Source organism: Mesoplodon densirostris, chromosome 5 (assembly GCF_025265405.1).
Source record: "Mesoplodon densirostris isolate mMesDen1 chromosome 5, mMesDen1 primary haplotype, whole genome shotgun sequence".
NCBI lineage: Eukaryota > Metazoa > Chordata > Mammalia > Artiodactyla > Ziphiidae > Mesoplodon > Mesoplodon densirostris.
The window spans coordinates 149,793,496-149,806,056 of NC_082665.1; the positions used below are offsets into that span (position 1 = coordinate 149,793,496).

The 12,561-nt window shown below is 41.7% G+C and overlaps 1 protein-coding gene across 1 annotated transcript in view; it reads left to right on the forward strand.

Annotated features, from left to right (window-relative positions):
• Nucleotides 1-1,088: 1,088 nt before the first annotated feature.
• The window catches only part of STAG1 (STAG1 cohesin complex component), a 436,282-nt gene continuing 424,809 nt past the window's right edge, over nt 1,089-12,561 (forward strand). Inside the window, exon 1 of the mRNA XM_060099648.1 lies at nt 1,089-1,313. The gene's annotated coding sequence lies outside the window, so the exon portion shown is untranslated. The remainder of the gene's footprint in view (nt 1,314-12,561) is intronic.

The following is a 12,561-nucleotide window of genomic DNA, read 5'->3' on the forward strand; positions in this document are numbered from 1 at the left end:
AGGCAAGACAGAAATAGAGCTGGGTATAGTAACAGACATTTAGTCATAAATGGGGCTGATGACCTGGGAGACTAAGGATTCACTTTTGTATTGAAAGTTGTGAGTGGGTGAAAGGTAGAAGCCACGGCCACAGAGACGCGGGCGGAGAGTACAGGAAGGCGACATTCGGCGGCATATTTTGGTCATGATCTCACGTTAGTCAACCTTCCCTTTTGGCAGCTAAAAGGCTAGGATTTTCACGTCCATTTCACAGCTACTGACAGTAGTCCTAGGCTGTGGAAGGTGAAATCTGATTCCAAAGCAGAGGCTATATTTTCCCAGTCTACCTACATTCTTTACTCACTAACTAGCCAATGCTGCCGCCTTATGCAAAGCCGGCACCACGGAGAGGATCTGCTTTACAGAGGCAGGGACGACGCCAATCGGCCTGCGGCGAGCACTGTTGGGTCTAGATCGGCGGCGAGGGAGGTCCCAAACAATTCTCGAAACGTTTTCACCCGCGCCGGGGGAAGCGCCTCGTCAACAGTCAACAATAAATCGCTAGTACAATGCTAAACTCTGAGGCCCTCGTCAAACCCAAGAGAGGCGGGAGCACAGTTTTGTGCCGCCACCCCCTCGCGTTTCCGCAGAGCTCGTCCCGGGCGGGGGATGGGGGTAGCAAGAGCCGGGCGGGGCTCTGGGGAAGCGCCAGTCCCGCGACCCGGGGAGGGGCCTCGGTGGAGGGGCCGGGGGCGGGTTTCCCTCCCAGGTCTCGGAAAAGCTCCAAAAATGGCGGGCAGCAGCTCAGCTAGCGGGGCGCGCAAGCGCCGCCGCGGCCATCCTTCCGCCCGCCTCGGGCGGCCACGAACCGTCCACAGGGCCCTCACGGAGAGGTATCCGCCGCTCGCGATTGGCTGAGCTGGGCCAGCGCTCCGTGCGGGGGCCGGGCCGCCACGCAGCGGCCACGTTTCCCGCCCCGCTGGCGCGCGTGCGCGTAATCCCCACAGGAAAGCGTTTGCGCGCGTCCCCGCCGCGGCCGCCAGCTCGCGCCTCAGCTCCCTCCCCTTTCCGGGCAGGTCCGTCCCGTCAGCGAGGCAGTAAGCACGGCGGCCAGCAGAGGGCGGTCCGGACCCAAGTCTGCAGCGGCGCCATTGGCGTGTGGAAAATGCCACCAGATGGCGGGTTAGGATTGCAGCTCCGTTGAAGGCGCGGCCCCCGCTCCCGAACCCCCGGCGACCACCCCGTAACAACCCCCCCACATCGGGAATAACACACCGGAGACTTTTGGGGGGAAACTAGGTCGACGGCCGGCTGCGCCCGGATGGGCAGCTGAGGTGAGTGCGGGCGGCGGCGACGGCAGCGGGGGGCGGGAAAGAGGGGGAATGCGGCGGCAGCGGCGCGGGGGCTGGAAGCGCCGATCCAAGATGGAGGCCGGGAGAGAGCGAGAGAGCGCGAGCGGGGAGCGGGCGGGCCGGGCGCGGGCCCCGCGCGGGGGAGGGAGGCCGCGCGGGCCTGTGCGGGGCGCGGCGGTCGCCGGCCGTCCGGGAGCCGGGGGAAACGACTGTGGGCGCGGCGGGCGACCCGGAGCCCTGGTCGCCTCGCACCCCTCTCGCGGGCCCCGAAAATTGTGCCCCCGCCCGTTCAGGCACTACGGCGACGGGCGCGGAAGCCTTTGTGGCGCGCTCGGGCCCGCCGCCAAGCCCGCCCTCCGCCCCCCCGCCTGGACTCTCGGGACTCGCCCGCGCCCGGCGGGGCCGGGCCGAGGCGGGCTGGTGCGAATGCCGCCCGCCGCCCTGCGTTTCTGCGGTGTTTTAGCGGCGGTGGCGGCGTCACATGACAACGAGCTCGCCTCGGCGGAGGGGCCGGGGGGTCGCTCGGCGTGGCGGCCGGCCCAGGCCTCTTCTCGGTGGGGTGGAGCGGGGGGCTGGCGCTTGGGGCAGAGGGGACGTCGAAGCCGGGCTTTCCCGCTATCTGCCCTCCCCGCCCCCGACGGAGGCCTCCTTGTGAAACGTGTCCAGGCCGGAGCACTGCCCCGCTAGTTTGCCAGCCCCCCGGGAGACGAGGCCAATAAAAGTTGTTTTCCCTCCTTTCTCGGGGTGGGGGTGGTGGTGAAGAGCTGGGAAACTGGAGTGCCTGGAGTTGGACCTGGGCCTCGATTGGAGAGTCCAAACTGGGTGCTGCTTGTGTGTGTAGGGACTAAGAAATTTTCAGGTTTTAGGATTGTCACGTCAACCCTTACACCAACATTTGAAATTTTATCGATTTTCTTCACATTGCAGAGAATCGTGCCCCGGGCGTATAAATCATGGGATGGTTTTGGACGCTTATAGACTCAAAACGATGCTGTTTTTATGTGACGACAGCGAATTACTTGCTGTTAAAGTCGATGTTAAGATGATGAATATATAGTTTATTCCTTCTCGTGGTTGTGACTAGAAAGGACTTTATTTTGCATCTCTTAGCAAACATAGTGTTTTTGAAAGTATTTGACTTGGCATAAAGAAAGTTGAGTGATTTGTAACTTACGTGGAATTTGACTTCACCTTTTAGATTTTCCTGTATCTTTTTAAGAAAATTGCAAATTCTGATGGTGAAGCACTTAGGAAAATACATATAACAGTGAAAATAAAAACAACCTGTGTATTGTATGATATATTGTACCACGTTCTCATATTTATAACGTACGAAATATTAAGGCTAAAAAAATGTGTCCAAGGGGGGAAATAGTGAAAGATTCGGAAAGGTTGTTTACTTGCTTTGGATTTTTGAGAATAGTTATAACACAAATTGTTTGCTATCTAAATAAAGTACTAAAAAACCGACAAGCGTTTTGCTAAAGCTTTTTCATTACATTTCAAAATGTACATTTTTTTCAGATGGTCTACCCATGGTCATTTTTACAACCAAACTACTTTTGATTGGAAAATTTTCAGTATCCACTTTAGTTTTGACATTCTGACAAAGCTAAGGGGTATATAAATAGATGTGAAATACGGGAAATTGTTATGTTACTAGGAATGCTTCCCTTGAAGACAGTATACAGGTACTGTTGATTTGAATGGCTCTTTTCAAGCCTTAAGGGGGCTGTGGTAGGGGAGAGAGAGCCCTGGACTGAAGTTACTTTAAACATACCCTAGGTTTGTGATCTTTGGGGTGTCACTCTTCAGCCTTTCTTTCCTCATCACTAAAATGAAGATAATAAATTATATGATAGTTGTATAACAAGCTGTGTGTGGAAAAGCCCTTCTTAATTATTAAAGCTGTAAAAATTTATGTAATTTTATAGTTTTAATCTTTTTCCTTGATTCTGGATCTGTATATCTTCATAATCAGTGCTGTGAGGAGATACAGTGCACTCTGGAGAAAAAGATGTCTCTTCCCCCTTTTTATCCTTTTCTGCTTTGTCCTATGTTGATGGAGTGTATTAGTTTTCTCTTTATGTACAGCGAAGTACCACAAATTTACTAGCTTAAACAACGCCCATTTATTAGCTCACAGTTTCTGTAGGTGAGAAATCTGGGTACTTTGGGCTCTCTTTTCAGCATCTCACCAGGCTAAAATCAAGGTGTTAGCCGTGGCTGCCGTTCTTATCTGAGGCTCATGACCTTCTTCCGTGCTCACTACGTGTTGGCAGAATTTCCTTGTGGCTGTATGACTGATGTTGCCATCTTCTTTCTAGCTGTTGGCCAAGGACCTTTCTCAGTTCCTTACCACATGTTCACGTAGGCCTTTCACATCATGGCTGTTTGCTTTCACCCAGGCAAGCAGAAGTCAGTTGCTCTGGCTTACTCTGTCTGTCCTTTGGACTCCCTTTTAAGACCCCTTTTTAAAGCTGATCTGATTTGGTCAGACCCACTCAGGAAGATCTCCTTTTTGGTGAACTCAACTGATTAGGGAACTTAAATACCTATGCAAAAATCTATTTGCCATATAACAATCACAAGAGTGATGTTCCATTATATTTACAAGTCTCTCCCACACTCAAGGGGAGGGCTGTATACTAGGGTGTGGGTCATTGTGGATTGTTAGAATTTTGCTTGCTATGGGGAAAGAAGTATTTTTGCAGTTGCTTCTTTAGAATCTGGATGTACAAGAAGAGCACATAGGCAGAGCAGTATAACCCCACCTGGTAAGTTTACTCATACTGGTTTTGTCTTCATGCTTTTTCCTTTTTGTATTTCATGGTAGCTCAGTTGAAGTGCGTCCCTCTATAAAAGCATTTTATTGCATTTAGAGGAAATTAAAAATAAAAGTTAAAAAGTTAAGTAAAAAGAAAAAAGGCAATAGAGATGATCTAATTCTCATTACTGCTTGATACCTATTGTTTTACTAATTTTAGGGATGAGATTGAATCTCAGGGAAGTTAAGAAATTTAAATGCCTAAGATCACACTCTTATTAAGTGACAGGTAGATTCATAAACTCATTACACCAGACATTTGCTGTGGTGTGATTGGTCCAGCAACTTTTGAAGAAGGGATTATGAAAAAGAATAGTTATTTAAAATAGAGTAGGGATATTATTGGTGGACAAAGAGGGTAGCAGAAATTGGTCATGGTATGCGGGAGGTTTAACAGTCCAAGAAGCAAAACACCTTCAAGAGGAGGCAATTAGGACAGTTTTAGTTAAGAATAACAAGATTTAGAGACTATAACCAGGAGTTAAAATTGTTCGGGAGATACAGCTTAATTTCTTAATAGAGAGGTGATATAGTAAGCGCTTGGAAAATCTTTGTTAGCTGAATTAAAATATCAATCTCTAGAATTTAGATGATTCTTGGTACTGTGATGCTCTGTAGGGAAAAGTAGGAAGCAGAGACCTAAGAGGATGCTCTTGCATAAGCCCAAGAAAGATGATTCTTGAGGTGGGAATTAGGATGTCTACAGAGAAGGAGGGATCAGTTTTCTGTCATTTTGGTAGTCAAGAGGATAGGATCCCAACTTCCTGTGTTTTAGTGCTGAGAGAAACCTTGTCTATTGACAAATGTGATTCTTTTTAAGTGAGCTTTAAGTAGGTCATAGACCACTTCGTTTTATAGAATCCTTTTTCTGTTTCACTCCTTATTTCTTCCTTCAGGTTTCTTCTCCCTCTTGTAATTCTTTAAGCCAGTTAGTGCTTAAAGGACATCTCAATCCTACCTTCTTTATAAGATACATCCTTAGTACTATGGGCCTAAATGATGTACCAGTTGGTTGCCCAAATTTCTCTAAGGAGTTTTGCTATAATTAAACAGCTCTAGAGATGGCTTTTAACTTGCTAGAAGCTCCAAGTTACAAAAACATTTTATGTTGTGACCCAGTACAAACACACACACCATGGAAATAATGTCTAACCTTTATGTGGTACACGCTGATTTTTTAAATTTTTTCTTTCTTTTAAATTAAGAATGCTGGTTGCAACTCACCTATGTGATATCATGACTTAGAGCAACCCACAGCCGAATTATAATCTCATTGGTAATTGGGAGAGTGCAAAGTAGAACCATAAGAAGAAATCATTTCACTTCTATCAGACTGGCAAACATTAAAAATTCTGATAATATCAAGTGTTAATGAGAATGTGGGGAAATTAGACTCCCACTTTTGGAGGGACATAGTCATTTTGCAAAAGAAAATGACTTTTAGTAAGTTGAAGAATACATGTACCATAAACCTAGCAATTATACTTATGTCTTTATATTTCTGATGAGAGATATTCTTGTATGTTGGGGTAGGTGAACAAAAATATTTGCAGTAGCCAAATTTAGCAACAGAGTGCTCATCATTCTACCACAGGTTTTCAAACACCAGTGGTGGTTTTCAAATGTTAATTTTGATGCCTAGGATAACCTCACTTGATCACAGCGTATTATCCTTTTTATGTTTAATATTTTGTTAGGGCTTGAGGATATTTCTTCCTCAGGGATATTATTTTGTAGTTTTCTTTGGTTGTAATGTTTTTTTTTTCCGGTTTCAGTATTAGGATTATGATGGCCTCATAAGATAACCCGGGGAGGTGTTCCCTCTACTGACTGAAAGACTTTGTGCAATATTCCTTGACTGTTTGATAGAATTCCTCAGTGATACCTTTTGAACTTAAATTTTTTTTTTTTTGTGGGAAGACTTTTGGTAAATTCAAATTCAATTTTTACTAGACATAGGGTTATTCAGATTTTGTTTCATCTTATGTTAGTTTTGTTGTATTTTTAAAGGAATTTGTTGACATTAGTTGTTCATATGATTCCCTTGTTATCCTTTGACTGCTTGTAGGATTTGTAGTGATATCTCTTTAATTTCTGGTGTTGTTAATGTGTTCTTTCTTTTTTTTCTTGGCCAGTCTAATTCTTGGTTTATCTATTTGTATCTCTTTTCAAAAATAACATTGCTAATTTTCTCCATTTGTCTTTTCTCTCTCATTTGTTTCTGTTCTTTATAATTTTCTTTCCCCCATGTATTTTGCTTTTCTTTTTCTAGCTTCTTAAAGTGGTCATAGATTTCAGACATTTCTTGTTTTCTAATGTAAGCATTCAAAGCTATAGATTTTCCTCCAAGCACTGCAATATCCTGCAGATTTTGATATTTTTATTATCTTTTAGTTTGAAATAGCTGCTGATTGCTTTGTGATTTCTTTGTTGACCCATGGATTATTTAAAAGCGTGTTGTTTAATTTTCATGTATTTGGGATTATTTTAGATATCTTGTTATTGCTTTCTAACTTAATTTTATTTTGAGGTCTTGAGATATATTCTGTATGATTTTAATCTTTTTAAGTGTACTGAACCTTGTTTTATGGTTCATCATATGGTTTATCTTGGTAAATGTACCTTTCACACTTGAAAGACTATTCTGCAGTTGTTGGGTGTACTATTCTGTAAATATCAATTAGATTAAGGTGCTTTGGTAGCATTTTTCAAATCATTTATGTCTTGGGTTTTGTTTTATTTGTTTTGTTTTTTTTAGTCTAGTTCTATTCAGTTGCTGAGAGGGATGTTAAAATATCCAACTATGACTGTGGAATTATCTGTTTCTCCCTTAATTCTGTTAATTTTTGCCTCATGTATTTTGAAGCTCTGTTATTAGGCACATACAATTTACGATTATTAGGTCTTTCTGATGAATTGGGCTTTATGAAATGTCCCTCTTTATTCCTGGTAATAGTCTTTGTCTTAAAATCTGCTTTTCCTGATATTAATATAGCCACTCCAACTTTCTTGAGCTTACTGTTTCTGTAGTGTATTTTCTTCCATGCATTTACTTAAAACTCTTTTTTCCTTTATATTTACAATGTGCCTCTTGAAGGCAGCATATAGTTGAGTTTTGCATTTTTTATCCTTTCTGACAGTATGGAAGTGGAATCTATCAGTTATAATAAACATTGATTATGTGCTAATGCCTGTCAAGAACTGTGAAAGTTCGGAGATTTTACCCTACTTGCAGGCTAAGTTAACCTGCTACAGTTTAATGGAGTCATGAGACTCCTTGGTCAGAGATGAAGAACAGTGCATTACAGCAATAGCAGTAGCCACAGCTATTAGTGTCAGATCTTGGAGCCCCAGTTTGTACATGGTAGAATGAAGATGTGACACGCGCACATGCATTGGGTTGTGTTAGAGGAGGGGAATCCCAAGCTTAGAGAAACTGGAATCTTTTTTTTTTTTTTTTTTGCGGTATGCGGGCCTCTCACTGTTGTGGCCTCCCCCGTTGCGGAGCACAGGCTCCGGACGCGCAGGCTCCGGATGCGCAGGCTCAGCGGCCATGGCTCACGGGCCCAGCCGCTCCGCGGCATATGGGATCCTCCCAGACCGGGGCACGAACCCGTATCCCCTGCATCGGCAGGCGGACTCTCAACCACTTGCGCCACCAGGGAGGCCCTGGAATCTTTATAATGGGTTGTAAGCACACCTCTCCATTTCTCTGAGGGAGATGCTATTTCTTTTTTCCAAGATTCTACAAATATACTTGAAAAGATTGGATCAAAGGCAGTCGGTGCCTCTGTTTTCAAGACAGGCAGAAAAACAAGAGAGTCATGGAGGATTGTCTTTCAAAACTGCTCAGTGAATTTTCTCAATTTCCTCTATGTTATTAGCTTCGATTTTTCTTTTATTTCTTACATGGCCCCAACATAGCTTTCCAGCTCTGTCTCTGCGCTGTACTTCTCTGTAGGTTTTATGCTCTCACCAATTTGATTACATACTTATATTCCCCCCCCCCCATGTCTTTGTTCTGGGGTATAATGTGTGTGTAAGAAACACTCATTGAGTGTTTACTGTATACCAGTAAATATTTTACAGTAACCCTGTGAGGAAGTTATTATTATGTTGCTGCTATCTGTTTTACAGGTTAAACTTATTTAATCTTAAATTAACTAAATTAAGTTTATTAGATTTGCTTAAACCTCTCAAGTTTGTGATGAGGGAGGGACACATTGTAGAGACGTTTTTGGAGTATTCTATATCTTGTTAGTAGTAGTTACGTGGAGTGTTCACTTGATAATTCTTTAAACTGTTATCTAGATTTTATGTATTATGCTGTATAATTGATACAGCTCACAAAGAAAGGAAAAACAGAAAAAACAAACACTGAGCTGTAGAATCTGTGTAAAGTCTTTCCTGATAACTTCAGCCAACAGTTATCACCGTCTTTGTATTTTCATTTACTGCAAATGCGTTATTGCATTTATTGTTGGCACTTTAAGATTTGGTAAGTGGTGGTGTTCATAAGACACGGTATTTTGTAGACTAATTGTTGCAAGGCCAGACAACTAATAAATGAGAGAGCCAGGACTTAAACTCAGACTTACTTTCAGAACCCACACTCTAAATCTGTTAAAAGGGCATTTTAATCTCAGCCTTATTTATGCTTTTTGTAATCTTTTGAAGTTTATTTTACAAAGATTTGGTTTTCTTTCTTTTTCTATCATATAACAGTCATGAGGTCTTGAGTAGAACATTTAATTTCTAGAGGCCTCAGTTGTCTTATCTCTGTGATGGGAATCCAGTTAAGATTCTTTCAGCAAATATTAATATGAGTGCTTACTCCATGACTAGTAGTGAGTATACAAAGTTGTTAAATACATAGACTTTGCTTTTAAAGAGCTTCTGTTTTATGGGGAGAGATTATAAACCGAAACCGAAACCAAACCCCAAAGCAACAAAACAAATAGGGATACTACCTGAAATGTTGTGAGGGCGTTAGGTTCAGGATACTTTGGAAGCATAAAGTGCAGAGGTAAGAGGACAAGCCCTCCTCCTTGTCAGGTCCCCCCAAATGATAGATTATTTTTAATGGGTCAGGAAGAGTCGGAAGAGTTTTTCAGGGTAGTCCTTTTATTTTCTAACTGAGATAACAATACTTAAGTATTACCTGTATTGTCTTTAGGCTCTCTGACAAGATTTCTCTTCATAATTGTTGAGTTGGTTTCAAGGTTCAGGTAGAGGTTTGAGACACCACTGCTTGTCTCCTCAATCTTAGGCAGAAAAAAAGTTTTATACATAGTCAAGCATGAACATGGCCTGATTGTCTCTTTTGAGGTACCTGATTCCCTCTGTTATTCTAAAGCTCTGTCGATTCTATTATGTCATGTTATTATTTTTTCTTATCTCATTTAGAGTACTGAGAGGTAGGCTTTCTCTGTTCTCTAGTAGAGATAGTACAAGGTAGCATATGTGCAGAAATTCTTACGACAGAATGCAAGATACAAAAGCTAAAGAATGTCTTAAGCTGTGTTCTGCTTTATTTTTAAAGCGTAAATTAACTTTCAGGAAGAAAATGCCTTACTTACCTTGTACTGTTAGGGATAGTTAAAAAGTTTGTATGTTCACAGATGAAGGAAGCATTATCACATGATTAAAGGCTAAGAAAGCCATTATATATTGTCCAAGAGAGTTCCTGACACCTGAGTTAACACAGCCTATGTCAAATTCTAACTCATCTCCTTCCTAGGCATGTAAACTTGGGCAAATTCTTTAACCTCTCTAAATCTCAGTTTTCTCACCTGTATAATGGAAGTAATAAAAGCATGTCTCGTGGAATGCTGTGTCAGTTAAAAAGTTAACTCTTAACTATTAGACTATGTTGCATTGTATATAAATCCAAAAGACATTAATCTTAAATTTAAAAGGTGAATAAAATTATAATCCAGATAAGTCATAAGATTACTTTCCAGAAGCAAAGAGTTTTAATTAATTGGTCCTTACTAGCACATAAAGCTAGTTTAATAAACTATTAATGAGAGAGGTCAGAGGATGAGGTACTCAGGTTAATAGAGAGGTGAGAGTTATAGCCAGAGTTTTCTGCTTATTGTTAAACGTATTTTAAAAATCAGGCTCCTTTTTTCTTTAGAAAGTACTGTATCTTGGAAAGCCATTGTAATGCTTCCTTGGTAATTGAGAAAATTTGAAGACTGTATCAGGATTTTTATTTATGAATATTAGCTTTGCATGTATAATTTTGCAAACAAAGAGACTTAAGAATGAATCTTTACCAAAAGCAAAACATAATCTTGAAAGTTACCTCTTTAAGTTCCTAGACAAATTAAGATGGTTAGATGGCTGCTTTTCCTCTCATAAAAATGGGGTAGAGGGAACAAAACCTGGGTTAATCTGAGTTTTTAAAAAAAGTTTTGGATATTTAATATTTTATTTTATAAATGCAAAGGGAGTGTGATACAGGAGAGAGAAAACTAGTATAGGGCCAGTGACTTGAGTTTTCATTACAGCTTTACCACTAACTGGCTGTGTGTCTTTGAGTCACTACTTCTCGGAGCCTCAATTTCTTCGTTGTAAAATTAGTTTCCAAGATTCCTGTAAATTTTTTAGTCCATGTTGAAATAATCAAGAAATCAATTCTGAATCAGGTAATGCAAAGTTTTTGATTTTAAAGACTTTAGTTTTGAAAAACCTAAGTGTGTTATCAGCAGGCCCTTTTGTCTCATCTTCCAACAGGTTATTAGAATAATTCATGCTTCCCCCTAGCTGAGTAGTGTATAGGCCAAATACGTTAATATTTAGATAGTATTTATGGCTTTTGGTTCCAGCTGTGGGTGTGTGTTTGCTTCTTTATTTGGTGAGAAAGAGATAGATTAGCAAGTGTCTTCATGTAATTTTAGTCATTGTGAGTCATTCAAACATGTATTGAACATCTACAGTGAGCCATACACTGTGGGTATAAAAACATTAAAGCACAGCTCTTCCTGATGTACAGAGAAGGCAGTTCAAGACTCAGAACTTAGGTGTGATATAACCTTCTCCAAAAATCCTTTCCAGACAGCCTTATTGCCCCTCCCTCCCATCGTCTCTCCCTTTCTCAAGTCCAGGGTTGATCTAAGGGCTCTTGCTTTGTGTTTTAGTGGTAGGCTGGGCCAGGGCTGCCATGACTGGTTGGGAATTGGTGGTGCTCTGTATAAAGGTGCCATGGCCAAGGGGCTAGGTGGGGACTGGAATCCAGGTTTCACTCTGCTTGACCAACTGTCCGTTTGCCTTTTCAGCATTTTCTAATTCGCCTGCCCAAAGGAGGCCTTTTCCCCCAATTCTTGCAAAACAGCCTGGATATGGTAGCAGATATCTAACCCGTGCGTTAGTATACCATTAAGAATATACTGTAGTGTGTTTTTTTTTGGCAGATAAGTATTATAGTAGGTAATAAATGCCTTGAGGTGGTTTGTTGAAGTGAGCAAATGCTTCCTGAAGGCAAATTCTTATATAAGTTTTGAAAGAAAAGTGAAAGCCAAGCAAGAATGGGATGATGGAGGTGGGAATGGCATTCCAGGTGAATATACAGGGACAATGTAGTGATGTAGTCTAGAACCCAGTGGTTCTTAAATTGTGCTCCGTGCCTCAGCAGTATTAACATTACCTGAGAACTTGTTAGAAATACAAGTTCTTGGTCCTCACCCCAGTCCAATTGAATCAGAAATTCTTGAGATAGAGACCAGCAATTTGTGTTTTGAGAGCCACTACTATAGCCCACTTCTTGAGGAAGCATTATTTGAGTGTGTGTGAAGAGCTTGGGGTTACCTATAGAGGAGTGATTAAAATATAGAGCCGTAAGCAGTGACCAGAGTGCCTAGTGTGCCAAACTAGAGTTTGAACTTTGTCCTTAGGCCAGTGGCTGCACATTAGAATCACCTGGGAGCTTTAAAAATATACCAAAGAATGAGTGGGATCTAACCCAGACCAACTGACATCAAATCTCTGATTTTCTGATGCACAGAGGGTTCTGAAGTACATAACTGTCAGAACTTGGTTACTGATTATAATAGTACACATGTTTATTGAGAATGTGGCAAATACTATGTTGAGTAGCATGATAATAAACACAGCTATCTTACAAAGGTATTACTCACACTTCACAGAGGAGGTAAAGTACCTTTTCCCAATATTACCTAGCTAGGAAGCAATGGGTTTGAGTCCAGGTTTTTATAACTCTGAAGTCTAATCTCTTAAGCAACTTTTTTTTTAAACCTGGAGTTCATAAACTTAGATGGGAAAATAATATTTTCATTTTCCCTAACCTCTAAGTGAGATTAGCATTTTCTTCAACTTTGAATGTAGGCAACAAATCACAGTTGTATGAGCAATGCTGTAACTTTGTTACCAATAGAAATC